The sequence below is a fragment of the Mustelus asterias genome, chromosome 9 (genome assembly GCF_964213995.1).
Source record: "Mustelus asterias chromosome 9, sMusAst1.hap1.1, whole genome shotgun sequence".
Lineage (NCBI taxonomy): Eukaryota > Metazoa > Chordata > Chondrichthyes > Carcharhiniformes > Triakidae > Mustelus > Mustelus asterias.
In genome coordinates, this window is record NC_135809.1 from 127,782,651 (window position 1) to 127,804,910 (window position 22,260).

Genomic DNA, 22,260 nt, shown 5'->3' on the forward strand with positions numbered 1-22,260 from the left:
CTTGCCTGGATGAGTGCAGCTCCAACAACACTCAAGAAGCTCAACACCATCCATAACAGAGCAACCTGCATGATTGGCATCCCATCCACAAACATTTGCTCCCTCCATCACTGATGCACTGTGGCAGCAGTGTGTACCATCTACAAGATGCACTGCATGAACTCACCAAGGCTTCTCAGACAACACCTACCAAACCCACAATTGCTACTATCTAGAAGGACAAGGGTAGCAGATGCATGAGAATTCCACCACCTAGAAGTTCCCCTCTAAGTCACTCACCATCCTGACTTGGAAATATATCACTGTCCCTTAATTGTCGCTGAGTCAAAATCCTGGAACTCCCTCCCCAACAGCACTGTGGATGTACCTATACCAATGGCCTTCAGCAGTTCAAGAAGACAACTCACCAGCACCTTTTCAAGGGCAACTCGGGATGGGCAATAAATGCTGGCCTCACCAGCATGCCCACATCCCATGAAACATGGGCGGCACGATGGTTAACACTGCTGCCTCACAATGCCAGGGACCTGGGTTCGATTCCCGCCTTGGTCACTATCTGTGTGGAGTTTGCACGTTCTCCCCGTGTCTGCGTGGGTTTCCTCCGGGTGCTCCGGTTTCTTCCCACAGTCTGAAAGATGTGCTGGTTAGGTGCATTGACCCGAACGGGCGTTGGAGTGTAGGGGAATTTCACAGTAACTTCCTTGCACTGTTAATGTAAGCTTTACTTGTGACCAGTAAATAAACTTTTAAAACAATTTAAAAAAACACCTTTTATTTCCAGCTGGTGGGAAATGTGAAAATTCTGTTCGAAAAGCCAGCCAAGTCAGACCTGGGTAAAGTTAACTCTGCCAAAATTAAATAGGATTCCTCACAAGTAGACTCAAGACATACAAAAACAAGGTGATATTCATGAACATAATCTCTGTGAAGGGTCTATCTATGATAATGTAATCAGAAACTAATTAACAGCTTTCTGAGAATAACAACATATCATAGAAATTCAGAAATATTCCATTCACCAGTTTGGCTGGTGATGGACATTCATCCTTGAGACGACATCACAATAACTCAACCTTATTATTTAAAAGGTGCTAAATAGCACCAGCTATTATCAACCATTTGGACACTTGAAACTCTATAATTGTGTTAAGAAGGCTGGATATACAGGCTCTATTGTGTTCCGTATCCATATTGCCATGGCAACAATGGATTTCTCTGCTCTCTGACAGTTCCACTGGCCTACCCGCATTTCTCTTGCTACAACTGTGGTAATTGCTGCTAAACTCCATCTGTTATCTCGTCTGGTGCAAGTCAGCCCATCTCTTCACTCCATTTTCTCTCTTTCCTCACCACCATTTGTGAGAGAGGGCGGCCGCCAATTATTTTTCATCCTTGTTACAAAGATCAGAAAATGGAATTCAAATGCATGAGTTGTAGCCTGACTTTGTACATCTAAGGCTTTACTGATTACGTGCACTGTAGTCAACCAACAGGAGCTGGACCTGATCGTAGAACCCCTACTGTGCAGAAGCAGGCCACTCGGCCCATTGGGTCTGCACCGATTCTCCGACAGAGCACCTTATCCAGGCCCACCCCTCCTGCCCTTGCCCCGTAACCTCACATCTTTACCCTGCTAATACCCGTAACTTACACTCGTGGATTGGCCACAATAAATTGCCCCTTAGTGTCCCAAGAAGTGTAAGTGTAGGAGTGCCACATTCTCTCACAAAAGGTGGCAAGGAAAGGGAGACAATTGAGTGAAGAGATGGGCTGACTTGCACAAGAGGAGATAACGGATGGAGTTTAGCAGCAATGACCACAGTTGCACCAAGAGAAATGGGGATAAGCCAGTGAAGCTGTCAGAGAGCAGAGAAATCCATTGTTGCTATGCGACATCTTTGGACTGTGGGAGAACACGCGAAGGGAACCCACTTTCTGATGAGGACAGGCTCATAGACAGTAAAATGTTTCCGCATCTGTGTCACTATACAGTTTTTATATAAACGCACACATTAGCCAGAATTTTACTGCCCCACCCACGGAGTGAACAAGGGGTGAGGGACGGAACACGGGAAGGTCCGTTGACCTTGGGCGGGATTTTACTGTTTTGGGACGAGCGAGGCCGTAAAGTCCCGCCCATAGTCTTGGTGGTGCTGTCAGTGTAACCCTTGGAATAATCTTATTCATTTTATCACCTAAATAATAAACAAAGTGTCATAGAAACCTCACAGTACAGAAGGATACCATTCAGCCCAACGAGTCTGTACCAACCACAATCCCACCCAGGCAGTATTCTCGAAATCCTCATTTACCCTGCAAAGACATGGTGAGAACGTGCGAAGTCCACACAGACAGTCACCCGAGTCTGGAATTGAACCCCAGTCACTGGCGCTGTGAAGCAGCAGTGCTAACCACTGTGCCGTCCGACATCTGGATCTAATTTTTAAACCCAATTTACCAGTGTTAAAATAGTTTCAAAACATTCCTCTAATGTCCCACTAGGTGACAACACTACACAATGTGGAACTGACCTTGACCTGAGGCTAAATTCTACTTGTGCAAATACAACTGTTTTTATTCCACTGTGACATCAGGTTGTGACCCCAATCCCATCATGAAATAATAGGTTGGAGGGCAGGCTTCAAAATTGTGGGCCTTGCCTGGTGTTTTGAAGTAAGCAATTATCGGGCCATTTCAGCTCATTAGCATTCGACGTGTGAGCCTGGTTCCAGCAGGTGCATCATACCAGGTGGGAACCTCATTTTCATTTCCTAGTTGGCCGTAAGGGCGGATATCAAGGCTCGAGTTGGACCACCCGGACTCGGAACATTGGCTCTATTCTTTCTCTACAGATGCTGTCAGACCTGCTGAGATTTTCCAGCATTTTCTGTTTCTGTTTCAGATTCCAGCATCAGCAGTATTTTGTTTTTATTATGGAGTTGGACTAGTCCCTGACTTCAGCAGGGAAGACAGCTGATAGATGTTTCACCAGTCCTTGGACATTATCAGGAATCTTAAACATAGAACCATAGAAAATAGGAGTAGGAGGAGGCCATTCGGCCCTTCAAGCCTGCTCCACCATTCATTGTGACCATAGCTGATCATGCATTACATTGTCTGCAAACTGGTAGACTTTGTAATTTACTGTCACTGCAGCATTGATAATCTTTGCAATATGGATTTGTTACTTTCTGTTGGAGATACTTTTTCCAATGAGGATGAGAAGGAGAGGGAGGAGGCCAGAGGAACAGGGCGCGGCGCCACAGAAAGTGCATGAAAGAGCCCCATCTGTTGAGGAGTATGAGACTGCTGAAGGCTAGCTGCAGGGACAGAGGCCTTACCCTGCCGTGTACAGGGTCAGCATGACTCTCCGACAGATGACAGAGAGAGACAGTGCCTGAGGAGACTTTGCGTTCCCAGAGCAACGCTGACTTCTGTGTGTGACCTGATGGTGAAGCAATATTGACCATTCTGGTGAAAGGATGGAGACTTAACCTGAAGTCAACTCTCTCCCTTAAAAGAGAGAACAGCCGATGGTCATCTGGGACTATGGCAACTTTACCTTCGGGGAGTCGGTTAGCTCAGTTGACTAGACGGTTGGTTCGTGACGCAGAGTGACACCAACAGTGTGGGTTCAATTCCCGTACCGGCTGAGGTTATACTTGAAGGCCCCGCCTTCTCAACCTTGCCCCTCGTCTGAGGTGTGGTGATCCTCAGGTTAAATCACCACCAGTCAACTCTCCCTCTCAAAGGGGAGAGCAGCCTATGGCAATCTAGGACTAAAGTGACTTTACCTTTGATAAAAGATCACTTGAAATGTTAACACTGAAATGTTAACTCTTCTTCTCTTCACAGATAGAATCATAGAATCCCTACAGTACAGAAGGAGGCCATTCAGCCCATCGGTACTGTACCGACCACAATCCCACCCAGGCCCAACTCCTATAACCGCACACATTTACCCTGATAATCCTCCTGACACTAGGGTCAATTTAGCATGGCCAATCAACCTAGCCTGCACATCTTTGGACTGTGGGAGGAAACCAGAGCACCCGGAGGAAACCCACGCAGACACGGGGAGAATGTGTAAATTCAGACGCTGCCTGACCTGTTGAGTTTTGCCAGTATTTTGTTTTTGTTTTTATTTCAGATCTCCAGAATCTGCAGCATTTTGCTTATGCCCAGGTTGAGATTCTATTGATAACCTATGTGTCACATATCTGAAGCAGGATATTTTGAATTCCCTGATAAATTATGTATTACTTTGCTATTTTAGTAGAGGATTTGAAATGTTGCTTGTTGGGTTGCTATGATTTGCAACATTCATGTTGTCCACATTCAACACAATGGCTTTGAAATCTTTTGCCTCAGGCTCATTTCAGATCACTCTGGAGACCTGAATGGCATTATCCAGCCTGCAGCACATCACTGTAATAAAAAGTTTACAGATGCCATGTTTAGGTATGTAGGGCAATTTATTGCCTTCACCACCTACCGCAATAATCAGACAGGAAGGGCCAAGAGTCCTTGCCACCATGGCTGCTGTTCCAATGGTGCAAGGTGTAACTGACTACACCCACGTCACCATCAAGGCACCAGTTGGCCTGCAAAGGGTCTTTATTAACAGGACGGACCACCATTCAATCAATGTGCAGATGAGCGGCACGGTGGCACAGTGGTTAGCACTGCTGCCTCACAGCGCCAGGGACTCAGGTTCAATTCTCGGCTTGGGTCACTGTCTGTGCGGAGTCTGCACGTTCTCCCCGTGTCTGCGTGGGTTTCCTTCGGGTGCTCCGGTTTCCTCCCACAGTCCGAAAGACGTGCTGGTTAGGTGCATTGGCTATGCTGAATTCTGCCTCAGTGTACCCGAACAGGCACTGGAGTGTGGTGACTAGGGGATTTTCATAGTAACTTCGCTGCAGTGTTAATGTAAGCCTACTTGTGACTAATAAGTAAACTTTAACTTTACTTTAGTCTGTGACCAACAGCAGTTGGTCTGTAGCAAAGTACCTGATGAGCAGCCGATGCCCTCAGAAACCCTTAGGTGCTAGGGACCTGATGTTTTTGCAAGGATGGCTGCTGGGTGAGAAAGGGTACCCATTGAAGAAGTGACCATTGACACTAGTTCATCATCCCAGGACAGATCCTGAATGCTGCTACAGTGGGGGAGGTCACAGCATAACAAAGGCCATCATTGAGGTTCCAATGTCTTGCCAGATTTGAAGGAGCTCTCCAGTACACATCTTCAAGTGGTGGCTCTTAGCTGTGCTCCTGGTGCACTTAGTGGAGAAAGTGCCAAGGGAGATCTCTGATGAGGAGATAGAGGAATCAGAGGGGGAACTAGCACAGCCAGATGTGCAAGGCCCTGCCAGTGTGTGAACCCTCCTCCAGAGGTTCCAGTAACTCAGTCCATCAAAACATAAGCAGAAAATGCTGGAAAAACCATCAAAACATCTTGTGCCCTGTTTCCTTCTTCTTCCTGCGTCACCACCAGAAAACCAATTCCTCATCTCTTAAAATCACAAATATCCAAACCATGTTACATTCAAATAAAATCACCCATGGAATCCATCTCCATCCATGACTACACACAGCAAGTAAACTAATACCTTTCTCGAGGAGGTTCAAACAACACATCATTTATGTACACAGAATATTGTTGTCCCAACCTCATCCATGTGACTAATGGGACTAGTGTTGGGGTTTTCCATTCCTTTCTGGGGGCTATGGCATGATGCACCTCACTCACTGTCAGCCCTGGTGGAAAAAGGTTGACTGGCCCTTATACCCCCTTGTCTGCCATGATGTTGGCAGCCGTCCTTTGATCGTCCAAAGCTGTGGCCACCTTGGTGTGGTGAGGGTGTCTTGCACAATGTCAACAGGCTCTTCTATTGGCATGGCACTCTGTACCAATGGCAAAGGGGCAGAGGAGACGATGTCCCCATTAACAGCACCCTGGGAGGTGGTCCCTGGATGGCGTCAGCTCTGTTCACCCTCGACCAAGAGCTCCAATTGGCCCTCGCTGCTTTCCTGAGCAGGTTCCGGAGCTGAATGTGACTCCAGGCCTCATCCTCCCATTGCTCTGGCTCTGTAATTTGCGGGGTTTGGCCCTCAGGCCAGATGCCAGTCTGTCAATGAGCAAGCAGTGTGTTGCGTTGAGTGGATACTCATGGCCTGGATGGACTCTTAAAAGTTCTGTGCCAGAATGCGCAATCTCACTGGTATTTCCGCCAAAGCTCTATGTATCTTGCACTGAATGTCCAGCAGTTGGTAACTTCCAGAGGCTCATCATCCAGCTGGAACTCAACATCTGGCTCTCCAACAGCTTTCCACCCATTGCCAAAGGCTTGCTGCATCTTAGTCTTCACAGGGGCATGTGTAACTGTGCTGTGTTGGTGCCTGGACATTCTGTCTTCCATGGCCCATTGGGCGAACAGCACACCTTGAAGAAAACCTGTTGGCCAAAAGTCCGCACGGTGGCCTTTTAATTGACTAATTGCCGTATTATTGGACGTCTCTCAAAGGCGGGGGCAGGTCGGCGATTCCAGCCCTTCCGGGATGGATTCCCATCTAACGCTACAGAGGGTAAAATTTGGCCATGAGACTCAGTGCCTAGACACCGCTAAGTTAACCGAGCTCAGCCTGAGGAATAAGGGGTACCACATTTATCTTTTGTAGTATTCACTGAAGGACTGAGACTAAAAGAGGCACGGTTCCATTAATCATTTTCGTTCAGTGGCTCTGGCTGTAAATTCCGTGCACACAGCTTGAAGAATGGATCTCTAAGCAGGGGTAAATCGCCCGCTCATGTTTGGAATTACTCTCACATGGTGTTGTGGATGGTAACTGGTGCCTGTGGAGTTGTGCTCCAACTCTGCTCAGCACCTTACAGAGAGAGTTGAACATTAAAACAATACATCATGTTGAGCTTAGTTTGAAAAATGCCCTCTGCTGTGGAGAAAAATTGAAAGCTGGCTTGGTTTACATTCTTCTACCAAAAGATCCACAGCCTGAAGGGACACAAAAACAGTTTTTGAGGGACTTTTTTCTGTTCATAGAATCCTTACAGTGCAGAAAGAGGCCATTCGGCCCATCGAGTCTGCACTGACAACAATCCCACCCAGGCTCTATCCCCTCAACCCCACATATTTACCCCACTAATCCCTCTGATTTATGCATCCTTGGACACTAAGAGGCAATTTAGCATGGTCAATCCACCTAACCCGCATACCTTTGGAGTGTGGGAGGAAACCGGAGCACCTGGAAGAAACCCACGCAGACACGGGGAAGAACGTGCAAATTCCACACAGACAGTCACCCGAGCCAGGAATTGAACCTGGGTCCCTGGAGCTGTGAGGCAGCAGTGCTAACCACTGTGCCACCGTGCCATCTGTTGTAGAGGAATAAAAGAGATGGAAGAGCTGTGAGACATTTATATCAAAGAGAATTCATACACAGACAGTTGCATTTTGAAGTCTTTTCACGTTGCATTTTGTAACCTTCCACTCTGCTCACTGAGCTACGACCCTCGGTCAGGCAAGGCCACAATTTCAAAATTCTCATTCTTGTTTTAAAATCTCCCAATGGTGTTATCCAATCCTATCTTTAGCGCCTCATCCTCTAGCCCTGCAAGCCTTTAAGATCTCCATGCACCTGTAATTCTGTTCTCCTGATGCATGAATGATTTGAATTGTTCCAACATTGGCAGTCATGTCTGCAGCTGTCTCTAGGCCCGACTACATGCTAAACCTCCCTAATTTCTCCTCCAAATTCTCTCCACTAAAACACTCCTTAAAACTCACCCCTTTCATCCAAGCTCTTATTTAGGTGTCTTAGTATCCTCTTATATGGCTCAGTGTCAAGTGTTGTTTGTTAACACTCCAGTGAAGCATCTGAAGATGCTTAAGATCTTAAGATGCTTCACTACTTTAACGGCATTATGTAAATACAATCTCTTTTTTTGTTGCAATGTTGGCTCGGTTATGAACGAACAATACAGCACAGGAACAGGCCCTTCAGGCCATCAAGGCTGTGCCAACTCCTAATCCTTATTTAGACTCACTACGTATTGCCCATTCGCTGTTACTATCCCTTTTTCGCCTCCCATTCACGTGTCTATCAAGATATCCCTTGAACGTTGTTAATGTGCCTGCTTCTATCACCTTCACTGGCAGAGCGTTCCAGGCTCCCACCACTCTCTGCGTGAAACGCTTTCCCCACACATCTCCCCTAAACTTTCCCCCTCTCAGCTTGAACCTGTGCCCTTTTATAGTTGACCTTTCCACCCTGGGGAAAAAACTTCTGACTATCCACCCTATCTATACCTCTCATAATTTTGTAGACCTCTATTAGGTTGCCCCTCAGCCTCTGTCTTTCTAATGAAAACAATCCCAGTTTATTCAACCTCTCTTCATACCTAAAACACTCCAGACCAGACAACATCCTGATAAACCTGCTTGGCACCCTCTCCAAAGCATCCACATCCTTCTGGTAGTGTGGCTACCAGAACCGCACGCAATATTCCAAATGTATAGATAAGATAAGAGCAAAATATTGCGGATGCTGGAATCTGTAACAAAAACAGAAAATGCTGGAAAATCTCAGCAGGTCTGACAGTATCTGTGGAGAGAGAATAGAGCCGATGTTTTGAGTCTCGATGACCCTTCGTCAGAGTGGAGTTTTATACAGCTTGTCTTCATTGCAGTCTGAAAACTATGTTCCAAGACTTCTCTTCTGGGGGTGGTGCCCATTCCAAAATAGCAGCATTTAAATTCCATACCTTCTCTATTTTGCAGGTGAAAACCTACAATTCTTCAAGATTGATCGCAAAAATCAGAACAAGATGAGGAAATTTAGAGACTGCGACTATTCATCATGAAAATGCAAAGTTGTCTACTGCAGAAGTGCTGCACTTAAGACAGTAGCACAGTTTTGCATTTGAAATGACTCCCTTTATCAATCACTTCAGCTATTTTTGTTCCAAACAGTACAGGTGTTGTATTCTATGCTGAAGCATGATGTGTTTTTACTCCAAACAAGTTAATCTTTTTTAGATAGAATAAAATTAAGGTGATTAGAGGAGTACAGGAGGCTAATTAGAGTTGGTTTTCATTAGAATTAACGGCAATAGTGGAAGAAGACTGCAATAAACCATTTTTCTTACTGGGACGGACTCGTAACTATGATCATCTACTTGACAATGAGGTGCTTAGTATGCTCTCTACACTGAGGCTGTCGTGATGTTGGTGATCTTTTGTTCATCGGGGGACAGTGAAGAAGCTGATTAGTCACTGAAGTCAACAAGCGGGAAGATTGCTATAGGTTGATGATTGAAATTAAACACTGAAGTTCAACCATGAAATGTAAAGTCATTAGTAAGAGAGTTTATGATCATTCAAGGAGCTGAGAGAAACCATTGATAAAACTAATAGCCTCCTAATTAGCCGTTTGCCCAAAAGATGCTTTTGCGACCATAGTGATCTTCCCCAAGCAGATGATTTTTTAAAGAGAAAAGCAATAATGAACTAGAGGGTTTTTTTTCACTGAGTTAAGACATGGTCACATGTGCTTTGTTTAAAAGAAAGTCTATTTGCCCTTGTTTTTGAGTGAATGTGATTCTTCGAATGGCCCACATTTTTCCTTGTCAATCAGATCTCAGTTGGTAGCCCACTTACCCGTGAGTCAGAACAATTATGGGTTCAAATTCCACTCCAGGACTTAACCGCACACAAGGTCAACTCTCCAATTCACTACTGGGTGAGAGCTGAACTGTTTCTGGTGGTGTCTTTCACAGAAGTCATTCAACTGACCCTGCCTGATCTCTCAGGCGGATCTAAGATCCCAAGGCGCTATCTCAAGCAAGAATGCAGGGACCAACCCTTGGCTTGGGTCACTGTCTGTGTGGAGTTTGCACATTCTCCCCATGTCTGTGTGGGTTTCCACTGGGTGCTCCGGTTTCCTCCCACAGTCCAAAGATGTGCGGGTGAGGTGGATTGGCCATGCTAAATTGCCCCTTAGTGTTAGAGGGATTAGCGAGGAAAAATGCATGGGGTTATGGGGATAGGGCCTGGGTGGGATTGTGGTTAGTGCAGACTCGATGGGCTGAATTGCCTCCTTCTGCACTGTAGGGATTCTATGACCCTATGAACCCTGATGTCCAAGCCAATTTTCATTCTTCAATGAACAGCGCAAATAAAGAATATCTGGAGATCTGCTTTGTGGGAGCTTGCTGCTTGCAAATTGGCTGATGTGTTTCCTACCTTACAACAGTCAATGTACTTGAGAAAGTACATCGCTGGCTGTAGACCGCTATGGGCTTGTCCTGTGGTCCTGAAAAGCACTGGGTAATCATCATAGAAACCCTACAGTGCAGAAGGAGGCCATTCGGCCCATCGAGTCTGCACCGACCACAATCCCACCCAGGCCCTACCCCCACATATTTACCCACTAATCCCTCTAACCTACGCATCCCAGGACACTAAGGGGCAATTTAACATGGCCAATCAACCTAACCCGCACATCTTTGGACTGTGGGAGGAAACCGGAGCTCCCGGAGGAAACCCACGCAGACACGAGGAGAATGTGCAAACTCCACACAGACAGTGACCCGAGCCAGGAATCGAACCCGGGACCCTGGAGCTGTGAAGCAGCAGTGCTAACCACTGTGCTACTTTATGCTAGTCTTTCTTTTTTTTCTGTTCTGAAACACTTGCACCATTGCCGTGCTATAAATTTAGCACTCCAACTCCCCAAACTGTTACCTTCAAAAGAAAATTCCATTGCTATACATATGAAGAAATCTATTTAAATATCTGCTCATGATGGATTCCCTATGAACTGGCTCACAATTCTTTTTAAAACCTAAGGTAAGATGAGATGCCCTTCACACTAACACAAAGATCTGATACTAGAAGCTAGGCAAGAAGTTAAGGAAATGTAAGGCTGGCACAGTGGAATAGTGGTTAGCACTGTTGCCTCACAGTACCAGTAACCCAAGTTCGATTCTGGCCTTGGGTGACTGTGTGGAGTTTGCACATTTTCCCCGTGTCTGCGTGGGTTTCCTCCGGATGCTCCGATTTTCTCCCACGGTCCTAAGATGTGTGATTGGCATGGTTTGGCCATGCTAAATTGCCCCTTAGTGTCAGGGGACTAGCAAAGTAAATACGCAGGGGTTACGGGGATAGGGCTTAAATTAGCTTGTTGTCAGTCCGGTTTGATGGGCTGAATTGCCTCCTTCTGCACTGCTTTTAAAGTTTATTTATTAGTGTCGCAAGTAGACTTACATGAACACTGCAATGAAGTCAATGTGAAAATCCCCTAGTCACCACACTCCGGCACCTATAAGGATTCTATGATTCTATGTGCTGCTGCCTCATACTAAGTGAAGATAGATTGCCTTTTACTAGATCCTCTGCTTCTGTTCCCTCCCTTTTTGTTTTGTCCTCCATCACTGCTACTTGTCTTCTAATCACACTTCATGCTTCTTCAGCCACTGATTTGTACCACCTCACTTAACTCATTGCCAATGTTACTCCTACGTTGCCTGTGGAAGTTATCGCACTCTCGCTTTTATTTTCTGATGTTGCTGCACTCAGTCAGGACAGATTGCAGCATCAGAAGGTTTCAGAAAATGGGCTGCTCGACAAAGCGGGAAGCCGATGGACTTTCTACCCCATTCTGACTGGAAAGCGAGCCCGCGTTAAAGGCTTAAAACCCAATTTGTTTGTGGTTTAAAAATCAATCCTGTGTGCCAATCCTCGGCGGAAATATTTTTGGATCTGTTAGGAAAGAGAGAAAGAAGCTGGGAAAAGGGACGTGTTGAAGACTGGGCAGGAAATGAGGATTTCAATTATGTGGTGGACACCACTTAGTGTTGACAGGCTACACTTGCAATGGAGTAAAGAGAGCTTGTCAAAAGTCCAGGATATGACTCTGGATTTCTTCCCTGTGCTGGACTGGAGAAGACTAGGAGTGTGGATTAATTCAGTGTTATTGACCAGCAAGGAAGGTGTGGTCATGTCAGGATGATTACAGACACATAGGACGGGATTTTGTGGCCTTGGTCGGGTGAGACTTGAAATTCCTGCCCGAGGTCAACAGAGATTTCCGTTTTCGGACCCTCGTCTGTGCTGATTGCGTGGTGGGCGAGGTGGTAGAGTTCTGCCCATAAAGTTTAAAATTTATTTATTAGTGTCGCAAGTAGGCTTACATTAACACTGCAGTGAAGTTACTGTGAAAATCCCCGAGTCGCCACGCTCCAGCACCTGTTCGGGTACACTGACGGTTCATTTAGCATGGCCGATGCATCTAACCAGCACGTCTTTCGGACTGTGGGAGGAAACCAGAGCACCCGGAGGAAACCCACGCAGACACGGGGAGAACATGCAAACTCCACACATAGACAGTGACCCAAGCCGGGAATTGAACCCGGGTCCCTGGCGCTGTGAGGCAGCAGTGCTAACCACTGTCACCGTGCCGCCCCGTATACATGCATGTACCACAGACACACGCACCTGAACTGGAAACAAGGAGACTGGAAACTTGTTAGTTCTCTGGGGAATGGGAGAGATGGTTGTTGATGCTGACAGACCTGGATCCTAAAAATAATGTATCCTCAGAGACACTGAGAGCAATGCCATGGGAGATCCGCAGATTGTTCATTGATTTATAATAAAAACAGAAAATGCTTGATAAACTCAGCAGGTCCAGTAGCAGCTGGGGGAGGAGAAACAGAATTAATGTCTTGATCCCGTTTGATGTTTCTTCAGAGCTGTAGAGGGCTACAAATGTAATGGTGTATGATCCATTACGTTTCCACAGTTTATAGAATCCCTACAGTGCAGAAGGAGGCCATTTGGCCCATCAGGTCTGCACTGACCACAATTCCCCCCCCCCCCCCCCCCCCCAGACCCTATAACCCCATATACTTACCCTGCCAATCCCCTAACACTAGGATCAATTTAGCATGACCAATCAACCTAACCTGTATATCTTTGGACTGTGCGAGGAAACCGGAGCACCCGGAGGAAACCCACGCAGACACGGGGAGAACGTGCAAACTCCACACAGACAGTGACCCGAGGCCAGAACTGAACCCGAGTCCCTGGCGCGGTGAGGCAGCAGTGCTAATCACAGGGCCACCGAGCCACCCGAAAGAAAGTTCCGATGAAGAGTCAGACAGACTCGAAACGTTAACTCTGTTTCTCTCTCCACAGATGCTGCTGGACTGGCTGAGTTTATCCGGCATTTTCTCCGTTTCTATTTCAGATTTCCAGCATCCGCAGCGTTTTACTTTTATTTGATTGCTCCTTTGTTTGTTTGGCATTCACTTAATCACACAAGTGTAGTATTTGGGTTGCGCTTAGATGAACAAAGTTTACCATTTCAAAAGGGATTTGAAGAGTGATTTGAGAAATCACCCTGGTTACACACATTTCTGGCAAATTTTAACCAGCACAAACATTTGCAATGTGGTTGAACCCCCTGCGTACTGAAGGAGGGCATCATTATTGGTGTTATTCGAAATGCCCACACACAAAATAGCACCTCCAATGTCCTCGGCACTGTCTTTGATGTAGAGATGTTGCAAAGAGCAAATGATTCCAAATTCAATGTATTGACCTGTGTCATGCTGTGGATGAGCCTATTTTAAAAAAAAATAACCTTTCTTCTGCGCACAGAAGAAGGATCTTTTATTTTGCTTTGAACTGTTTTATCAAAGTAACAGGATTGCAGCCTGCATTCCTGTATCTTTTTTATTTATATGTGTAAGCTTAAAAGTGGACACTATTGTGAATAGTGCAGGGAAATGATTAGAATGGGGCACCGGTGACATGGAACGTTTATGTGACAGGTACTTCAATGCATATAAATCCCTCAAGATACTTCCTTTACCATCCATGATTATTGCATTCTATCTCCTGCTTATTATTGCTGCTCCAGATGATGGTGCATTGCCAATTACTCCAGCAATTTCAATGATAAGAGTTTCATAGTTAATTTGTTAGTTATATGTGTGCATTCATTGTGACGTGACCGATTGAGCGTAATTAAAAAGTGAAATAAAACCTCCTGATAAACATTCCAATACTTGTTTTTATCCCCTTCGAGAATGCAGCAGAATGGCAAGGTCTTTGTGGCGTTATTATTGAACTGCAACCCCAGGAACTCAGGGTCATTTACTAAGGACTACACTTCTCTTGCTTAATATTTGTGACTTCATTGTGGCCTCTGAAACTGCAAATAGTTTAGTAACCTGTTATAGTTTTAATGGGGAAAAAGAAACTTGCAAAAGTACAGAAGATGGAACTGCCTGAACCTGCAAGAATTTGACACACTGGACGAGGTTTCATGGCAAGTGCATTGTCACCGATATGTACTGTTTTCATTTGGTTTCATTCAAAATTCAGTGTTCAAAACTGAACTTTACATTTCTTGTGATGTGTAGGAAATAAATAGCACAAATAAAAGTTAATGCCAGATGATTAATTTGTAAGGAGGCACATTATAATCATGTTTGTACTTGGTAAATCTTCTGATGGAGCTTACTTTTATATTAACTTGTCATTTTATAATTTCAACTTTAGTTTGTGTGAGAACTACACATTTGTCGTATTACAAACTGGCTCTTCTGTATTTCGATGTATAGTTTAGAAAGGTTCAGTAAATGAGCATTTATGATCCTATTAAATGAATTATTTAAGAAATTGTTTCGCCATGTTATTCATCGCTCCTTTTATTTAAGAGTCTGACCTTAGTTGTGACTTAAATAAAAATAGAAGTTGTATCTCAGTGCCTTCAGTTATCTACAAAGCATACAAAAGCTACAGCGCACAAAATATTATTGATAAAGTTATTACCTCCCAATACAATGGATTCAAATCTTTGATTAACAATAGCAACTCATATTTCCAGAGCACATTTAGTGTCATAAACACCCCATGACACTTCACAGGAGCGTTATACAACAAAGTGTGACACTGAGTCACATCAGGAAATACTAGGTCAGATGACCAAAAGCTGTGGAGGCAGTGGAGTAGTTGTATTATTGCTAGACTATTAATCCAGAAGCCCAGAGTAATGCCCTGGGGACATGGGTTTGAATCCCACCATGGCCAATATGAAATTTGAATTCCATACGAACCTGGAATTAAAAGTCCAATGAAGACCACTGTTGATTGTTGTAGAAACCCATCTGGTTCACTAAGGAAATCTGCCGTCCTTACCTGGTCTGACCTATATGACTCCAGATCTACAGCACTGTGGTTGACTCTTAATTGCCCTCAGGGATGGACAATAAATGCTGGCCCAACCAGTGACACCCATACCCCATGAACAAATAAGAAAAGTAGGCTTTAAGCAATGTCTTAAAGGGAAAAAGCAAGATAGAGAGACGGGAGGTGTGAGATGGGAATTCCAGAGCACCAATGGTAGAGCAATTAAAATTGTAAGTGGACAACAAGGTGACCAACTACCACTGAAAATTTTAGGGGACACTTTGGCATCAATGCAGATCCGTGAGAGCAATGGTGGGGAGGGGGAGGAGGCAGCAAGTGTTGCCAGAGCTGTAAGACTGGAGGGTGGGATGGACTCAGGGCTGCCGAACGGTGAGCAACATTGAAAAATAAAGTACAACGCACATGCGTGAGTGTATACTGCACATTCACAAAGCTTCAACATTGCAACAACCCACGACATGGGACAGCTTGCCCAATTAGAGGACAATCCCATAAAATCCAGGAAACTTGGTCACCCTAATGCACAAGAGGCCAGAATCTGAGGAACACAAATATCTTGGCACATTCTAGGATTGGGGGAGGAACAAGGCTATGAGGGATTTAAAAAACACCAAGGAGAATTTTACACTTCTTAACCATGAACCAACGTAGATCAGCAAACACAGGTGTAATGTGAACGGGACGTTGTGTTAAGCCACAAACAGCAGAGTTTTGGATGATCGCAAGCTTGTGAAAGGTAAGATGTGGGAGACCAGCCAATAATGAATAATTGATTCTCGAGATAATGAAGGCAGCAATGGGGATTCCAGCAGCAGAAATTCATGATTCCTCAGATACTGAAGCAGTACATGTCCAAATGCATCAAGACTTGAACATTCAACTTTGGGCTGATAATTGGCAAATAATATTTACACTTTGCAGGTACCATGTCCAATAAGAGAGAATCCAATGCATTTTCTCATGACATTTAAAGGCATTACCATCACTTAATCTGTCACTCTCAACATCCAGGGGTTACCATTGACCAGAAATTGAACTAGACCAGCTATATAAATACTGTGGCTACAAGAGCAGGTCAGAGGCTGGGAATTTAACAGAGAGTAACTGACTCCCCAAAGTCTGTCCACAATGTCCAAAGCACAAGTCAAGATTGTGATGCAATACTCTCCACGTGCCTGGATGGGTGCAGCTCCAACAACACTCAAGAAATTTGACAGCATCCAGGACAAAGCAGCCTGTTTGATTGGCATTCCATCCATCACCTTAAACATTCACTCCCTCCATCAGTGAAGCATAGTGGCAGCTACGTGTGCCATCCACAAGATGCATTGCAGGAACTCACCAAGGCTCCTTTGACAGCACCTTCCAAACCTAACACCACCTAGAAGGGCAAGGGCAGCAGGTGCTTGGGAACACCACCACCTGCAAATTCCCCTCCAAGTCACTCACCATCCTGGCTTGGAAATATATTGCCATTCCTTCACTGTCGCTGGGTCAAAATTCTGGAGCTGCCTTCCCAACAGCACTGTGGATGTACCTGCACCACATGGCCTGCAGCGGTTCAAGAAGACAGCTCACCAGCACTTGTCCTAGCCAGTGATGCCCACATACCAACTAAAGGAGCTGGGACAGAGGTGAAGTAACGTTACGGGATGGAAACAGGGTGTCTTAGTGATGGCATGAATATAAGAGTGAAAACTCATCTTGGGATCAAATGTGATACCAAATTTGCAAACAGATGAGTTTAATCTCTGACTGTTGCCAGGGAAAAGGGAGAAGCTGAATAAGTTTTGGATAATGGAATGACTCAGCTCGGTTAATTATTGAACAGTGTTATGTAAAACTCTCCCTTCACACAAGAAATTTACAAATGTGGAAGCTGGAGAAGTCATTGTGTCGTTAAGTGTCTCCCAGTCTCGTATGCGTGCTGTTCTATTTCCATTATCCTCCAACATTTTTAATTTGTATCCCACAGCAATGGGAGGCGATGGCCGAGTGGTATTATTGCTAGACTATTAATCCTGGAAACTCATCTAATGTTCCGAGGGCCCTGGTTCGAATCCCACCATGGCAGATGGTGAAATTTGAATTCAATAGAAAAAAAAATCAGGAAATAAGAATCTACTGATGGCCATGTCAATGACCATTGTCGATTGTTGGAAAAACCCCATCTGGTTCACTAATGTCCTTCAGGGAAGGAAATCTGCCAAGCTTACCTGGTATGGCCCACATGTGACTTCAGAGCCACAAAAACGTGGTTGACTTGCAACTGCCCTCAGGCAACTAGGGATGGGCAATAAACGCTGGCCAGCCAGTGGCGCCCATGTCCCACAAATGAATAAAAAGAAACAAAGAAGTAGCCTCCATAGTCTTTCATAAGTCTAAATTGGCACCCAAAAATGATTTACTGTTCCACGGTACTAACGTTTATTTTTTATTATTCTTTCAATGGATGTGAGCTTCACTGCCTAAGCAAGCACTTACTCCTTATTGCTATTTGCCCTTCTGGGTGGCACAGTGGTTAGCACTGCTGCCTCACAGTGCCAGGGATCCAGGTTCGATTTCCAGCTTGGGTCACTGTCTGTGCGGAGTCTGCACGTTCTCCCCGTGTCTGCGTGGGTTTCCTCCGGGTGCTCTGGTTTCTTCCCAAAATCCCACAGACGTGCTGGTTAGGTGCATTGGCCATGCTAAATTCTCCCTCAGTGTATCCGAACAGGCACCAGAGTGTGGCGACTAGAGGATTTTCACAGTATCATCATTGCAGTGTTCATGTAAATCTACTTGTGACACTAATAAATAAACTTTAGACAGAAAAACATAGAAAATAGGAGCAGGAGTAGGCCATTCAGCACTTCGAGTCTGCTTCACCATTCAATATGATCATGGCCGATCCTCTAACTCAACACCGTGTTCCAGCACTCTCTCCTTGCCACTTGACACATTTAGGCTGGGATTTTACCGGTTCACCCCATCCATTGTTGGGCAGAGCAAAATCGCGTGAAAGCCATGAAATCAGGATGATTTATACTTTCTCGGCTCTCACGATCTTACCAGCACTGGATTTCTGGTGAGATACTGAATAATTGATTTAAATTAATTTAAATAGTAACTTGCATGGCATTAGCGAGTCCAGAACTCAATCGCGCGGGCTTACCTGCCTTTGTAGTCTCTCCAGGAGTGGTTCTCTCCAGCGAGAACAACACCTGCTCCCCACAAAAGAGTAAGCCTGGCAGTACCCACCAGGCATCTTGGCACTGCCCACTAGGCAGTGCCAGGGATTGGGCCTAAAGGGAGAGAGGCCTTTGGGAGCAGGACCTGATGGAGGAGGGAGGGAGGCCCGTTGCCACTCTGCCTGTGATCGGTGGGGGGAGGGAGGGGGGACCTGCTGCCTCTCTGCCTGTGATCAGTGGATGGGGGCGCAATTCGTCTGGGAAGTGGGGGTGGGGGGACGGACGATATTTTGGATGGTGTTGGGCTCGTGATTAGCCACGGGCCCCCGCAATTTGAAAGCCTCCCACTTACCAGATGTCCCTTTGCTTGCCAATAAACTCCCCCAGTCAACTTTTGAAAGTTTCTGTCAAGTCGCATCAAACTTGGCCTTGCCCCAATTTAGAATTTTAACTTTTGGGCCAGACCTATCAATCCTTCCAGATAGTAGTGATTGTGGGTTTGGAAGGTGCTGCCTAAGAAGCCTTGGTGAGTTCTTGCAGTGCATATGCTTGTGACAAACACAATACACTGGAAGTATTTGGGATGCCTACCACTCAGACACATCTACTCTGAAAGGCTGAAGGGACCATACTGTTAAATTAACATGTTCAGACTAAAACTGATAATGAGATTTAATTACATGCAAAATAATTACAAAGTAGTAAAACACAGTGGGATACCACTAGTAATCAGACTTTGAAAACATCTAAGGTTAAATCAGACACATAAAATGTATCCTTTAGAATTTAGTTTTTACATGTACTTAAAACCTTGAATCTTCAAAGCTTTTAGAGGAAAATAACCTTTTTAGCTTCACCACAGTGATGACTATACAGAACTGAAGTGATATTCCTGGTCACTAAACAAAGTCCAGTTATCATCTTCGAATCAATTCAAACCCAACTAAAGTGGATGAAGAGTCAACGTCCAGCTGAAACGTTGGTCCCAATTTTAGTCCAGATGACCATTCTCAGAGGACAGGAATTTTCCCATTTCCACCATACTGTTTCCAGCCTGGATAAGTCCACCCACCCTATTTTCATGTCAGGAAGGTGGGCATGGGATGGAGGAAAGCCCACCACCTCAAGAGGCAGGCCAAGGCGGCAATGGAGGTGGATGGATGGCAAGGCCAGTAAGTTCAAGACCTACCTCTGTTTATTGGGTCATCAGTCCAGTTGTAATCATGGTTGTTAGGCCCTCTGGTGTTCATCCCTTACACCCGCTCACATTTCCCTCTCCATGCCCCCTTGTATCTCCCATTTACCATCATATCTTCTATGGCCCTCCATGCTCAACTTATCTCTATGCCCCTTCCATGCCCATTCACCACACCAAGTACATAAGTGATGAGCTACATAATCACAGTGACATGTTTTTGAAATGCTTATGAAGTTAAAAACAACTATTCAATATTCCTTCTGAAAGGAGATTATGTTTTAAGTTATAAAGGGCATTGGTTTGACCACATTTGAAGTTCAGTGCACAGCATTGGTCTCCACATTTAAGGAAGTAAGTAATTGTGTCAAAAGCAGATCAAAGAAAATTTACTGGACCTGGACTGGGCGTGTTATCTTAGCAGGAAATGATGGAGATCTAGGCTCATATTCTCTGGAGTTGAGAAAAGTAAGAAGGGATTTGATTGAAACATACAAGATCCTAAAGATACTTGACTGAGAACCTTAACCTTGTGGGAGAATCTAGAAATAGTTGGCCTTGTTGTTTCGCTTCCTGCGCTAACTGATGTACAAGACAGCCTTTTATCCGTTTCCATGGTGAGGTTTTTCCTGGATCAGGTCACTTGCCAGTTGCCAGTTGCTTATAGCTTGAGGGGCGCCACTCCCCATCAAGCATGGCTGATCAGGAGTCTCTCCTGCACTTACCGTCAACCATTGGCATGTTGAAATGATTTTGCAGGATGATGCTCAACCCTATTGGTCACATTATGAATGCAACTTCCTTGACCATCGTGGGGTGGCACGGTGGCATAGAGGTTAGCACTGCTGCCTCACAGCGCCAGGGACACGGGTTCAATTCCAGCCTCGGGTCACTGTCTGTGTGGAGTTTGCACATTCTCCCCATGTCTGCGTGGGTTTCCTCCGGGTGCTCCAGTTTTCTCCTACAGTCCAAAGATGTGCGGGTTAGATAGATTGGCCATGCTGAATTGCCTCTTTATGTCAGGGGGACTAGCGAGGGTAATTACGTGCGGTTACGGGATAGGGCCTGGGTGGGATTATGGTCGGTGCAGACTTGATGGGCCAAATGGCCTCTTTCTGCACTGTAGAGATTCTATGATTCTATGATTCCATGACCATTAAGTCCTGGAGCTTCTGATTCAGAGGCACGGAAGCTACCCCTTGCACCACAAGACCTCCATCCAGAACTGGTAGTTATTTAAGACAGAGATGAGGAGCATTTATTAATCTCAGAGAGTCATGAGTCTTTGGAATTCTCTTCCTCAAATAGTGGTGGAAGCAGAATCAATGAATATTTGTAGGCAGAGGTAGATAGATTCTTGATAACCAAGGGTGTGAGAGAGGAGGCAGAAATGTGGAGTTGAGGTTAATATCAGATCTGCCATGATTTGATTGGATGGCGGAACAGGCTAGAGGGGCTGAGTGGCCTACTCCTGCTCCTAAGTTGTACGTTCGTATGTCAAATATCGAACCCACTCACTTGCAATCTAGACCCTGACCTGGACTGAAAGTTTGCACCTTGTGGATGGTGGACAGGCTTCGGGGAGTCAGGAGGTGAGTTACTCTCCACAGGATTCCTCGCCTCTGACCTGCTCTTAGAACATAGAACATAGAACAGTACAGCACAGAACAGGCCCTTCGGCCCACGATGTTGTGCCGAGCTTTATCTGAAACCAGAGGTTTTCTTGTCGGAATGATCTTTAGATGACTGGTCCGGATCGGTTTCCGGTCAATGGCAACCCCCAGGATCTTGATAGGGATAATGGATAATTGAATATCAGAACTGAATTGATGCTAATATGGATAGCCCTTCTAGATGTAAAGAGCTCGCTGAATGTTAATTAGATAAGCAATTAACAGTGACACATGAATCAACATGAATGGGAAGGTTCACCATTGGCGGGGGACAGCACGTGAAAAGTTGGCTGAAAAAACACTAAATATTTTTTTTAAATGACGCCTATTGTCCGGTAATATAAGAGAAAGTTTGCTGCTGTGTCAAGTGCAAAAATGGAGCCTATTTTTGAGAATGTATTCATCATTTTACTTCACATAGCTCATGGTGCTGAATTAAGAGTTTCACAGACCATCTATCACCCAAATGTTTCCCATCCACCTGAAATAGAGTTGGCCTTGCGTGCCATTCCTCTGGATGTGATTAAAACATGGAGACAAAAATATAAAGTGAACATAAGGTTTCCCACACGTATACACACAGCACAGCTGTGAGCTGCTCATAAATATCACAGCGAAAATATCCATTAATTGGTTCATTGAGACAATCTATTGGGCAATCTGAAAGTGCAAGGGAAATTTCCTCTTGCCTGCTATGCACTTTGGTTAACAGGAGAAGTATTGATTCGCCGGGGTGTTTTGGCTGACACTGAATCTTTTGATTTTGATTTGATTTGATTTATTATTGTCACATGTATTAGTATACAGTGTTGTTTCTTGCGCGCTATACAGACAAAGCATACCGTTCATACAGAACGAAAGGAGAGTGCAGAATGTAGTGTTACAGTCATAGCTAGGGTGTAGAGAAAGATCAACTTAATGCGAGGTAGATCCATTCAAAACTCTGATGGCAGCAGGGAAGAAGCTGTTCTTGAGTCAGTTGGAAC

The 22,260-nt window shown here is 45.1% G+C and overlaps 1 protein-coding gene across 1 annotated transcript in view; it reads left to right on the forward strand.

The window, feature by feature from the left end:
- The window catches only part of LOC144499289 (uncharacterized), a 324,178-nt gene extending 315,329 nt beyond the window's left edge, over window positions 1-8,849 (forward strand). Inside the window, exon 16 of the mRNA XM_078221404.1 lies at window positions 8,796-8,849. The gene's annotated coding sequence lies outside the window, so the exon portion shown is untranslated. The remainder of the gene's footprint in view (window positions 1-8,795) is intronic.
- Window positions 8,850-22,260: the final 13,411 nt, after the last annotated feature.